Consider the following 2500-nt stretch of genomic DNA (forward strand, 5'->3'; position numbering starts at 1 on the left):
AAAGTAGAAGAAGAACGTTTAAATTTTACTAAGCTGAGTAAGAGTGGACTGTGACGCTGGAAGAAAATTTGAAGATTTAAACTTCTATCATTTTGGCCGTAGTTTTTTTGTGAATCATATTAAGGGCAAACGTTTACTTAATGTAGAGTTTTTTTTTTATCAGACCCGTCACGTTGCTTTCACTTCAGGACAAGGCAAAAAAGCCATGAAGGACGTTATACAGCAACCTGAAATCCCCGTAGAACATCCGACCAGATAAATATTTTGAAGGGCTGCTACAAACTCTCTAAACGAGCTTTTAAAGCATTGTGGAAACCATTTTAGGTGATTCTGACAACTTTTAAGACAACCGGCCGTTGGTGCCACGAAGAGAAACCCTCGTACGGGATGATGGAATAGTCACTTTGTCTTTGCGTTATTCTCATCTTTGATTGATGGGTTTTGTGCTTCGGAATAAATTTGTTTATCAGAGATCATTAGAAAAAGCCTCTCGCTTATGGAAAACCTCGAGCTCAGATTTGCTGTTGAGCAATTAATTCAAAAAAACATATTGATATCAGTCTATTTTAAACAGCCACAGTTAGAGCTATAGATCAATTTATAAAACAAGGAAACGAGGCCGCGGCGCAATTAAATGATTTTTCGTTGGCAAGGAGGAGCCTTACAAGTTTGCCATTGAAGCTTGCCTTCATTTGCTGTTTCTGGAGAGCTTTGCTGGCCTCGGGAAACAGTCGAACACTTGACAAAGTAATTAGCCAGAGTGAAGTGTGAAGAAATGTTCAGGTTAGTTATTTACTTTGTTGTCGATCCTCTTTTTGTGAGGCATGTGTGTAAAGTAAGCTTGGAACTGGTACTGTTTGTATTGCACCGAGCCCTAGTCCATAGACCAGACGCATGGGTTGATAAATTGGACTTGTAATGGACTGCCTAAGTGGTCGAGAACAAAGATCAGTCAAACGATACTAAACACAAACAGCAAACGACTTACGTCAAGCACAAATCTGCATTACGCCAAAGATGAAAGAAACATGTTTGATTTTGCCTGTTTTCTGTAGATACCAAGCAACTTCTTATAAGAGAGGGGCGAGAGAGAGAGGTGTTGGAACAAGATAATTTTAAAGCTTTTGTGACCAGCAACAGTTTCATTGAAACACAATACAAACGTTTCTCTGTTGACTCCCCACCACAAACACGCCATAAAACAAATACAGACTAAAGCCGGAATTATCAAAAGACAATGAATCGAAAACTCATTGAAAAGATTTCTCAACCATTCCCAACCTACGTTCGCAAGAGGCAATAAGTGACAAGCCGTCAATTTGTAGGATTTGTTTCGTTGATATAGGCGTCACCACACTTTTGGGAAAATCGGACATTAAGGGCTTGTTTATATGGTCTCGCTTACCCGAGACAGCCCTCCTTCTCGAGACAACTTTTCCGAGCGTCTAGATGAGAATTGCGTGACCGAGACAAAGTTGACCTTACTTAATTATGCATGTATTTTAAGACGCATCTTCAAAAAATGCGTATCATCATTTGCCTTTCTTTTTTGTTAAGTATAGTTGCGTTTTCACATTAAGCAAATGGACTTACAATCTTAACGCAGCATTAATATGTAGTTTAAATAAAGGCTGTTTATGAATCGAGAATTTTCCGTTGACAGCGTTGAGAATTATGGCGGGAAAAACTTTTCTTTCGAAAGTAAACGCTAAAAACATATATAAGCTCCCAAATTGTTGCTTCTTTGATTTTTATTTTGCTGTCTCGTCTCGGGTGGTCGAGACCATATTGTAGCGACTCTACCCCCTTTGGAAAGCTTGTGTACCAGTCCCGCGCAAAGTTAGTGTTGATGTCGGATTAAAAACACAGAAAGAAACTACTTGTCGCTGTGTTGTATTAAAGGAAAAATACGGCCTAGAAAAACCGAGACGAAGTTGCGGGACCAAGTGAGAAATCCCGAGCGGGCAAGATAGCTCCATCTTGCCCGCTCGGGTAGCCAATCACAGTGGGGGATTTGGTTCATCTTGCCCGCTCATGGAGCTAGTCATATAATAATCTCACTGCAGTTAGTTGGTTGCGGACCAATCAGAGGCGTTGCGGTCATCAGACCCAATTCAATTCATCTTCCAAATCGGCACCCTTAATCCTCACGGTATTAACGAACGCTTTTAATTTAACTAATATATTCCTATTTTCACGTTGCCATGTTACCACCAATAGCGTAGCTCCTACTCTACTATAAAAACTGCACGTAACCCACAATTCCTCGATTCGCTCTGACGAAGGGCTAACGGTCGAAACGTCAGCTTTTAGGGCCGATTTACACGGTGCGATTTTTGTCGCATGCGACAAGCTCACGACAGGCCATAAGAGATGACTTACGATTGTCGTAGCGTTTTAAAACATGTTTTAAAATGCTACGACATTTTTCTGACGTACGCAACAATCGTAAATCATGTTGTGGGCCTGACGTAAGTCGTTGTCGCATGCGACAAAAATC

The 2500-nt window shown here is 40.7% G+C and overlaps 1 protein-coding gene across 1 annotated transcript in view; it reads right to left on the reverse strand.

Annotated features, from left to right (window-relative positions):
• Nucleotides 1-1051, reverse strand: part of LOC137980325 (ryncolin-2-like) — a 4068-nt gene extending 3017 nt beyond the window's left edge. Inside the window, exon 1 of the mRNA XM_068827741.1 lies at nt 989-1051. The gene's annotated coding sequence lies outside the window, so the exon portion shown is untranslated. The remainder of the gene's footprint in view (nt 1-988) is intronic.
• Nucleotides 1052-2500: the final 1449 nt, after the last annotated feature.

Source organism: Montipora foliosa, chromosome 12 (assembly GCF_036669935.1).
Source record: "Montipora foliosa isolate CH-2021 chromosome 12, ASM3666993v2, whole genome shotgun sequence".
Classification (NCBI taxonomy): Eukaryota; Metazoa; Cnidaria; class Anthozoa; order Scleractinia; family Acroporidae; genus Montipora; species Montipora foliosa.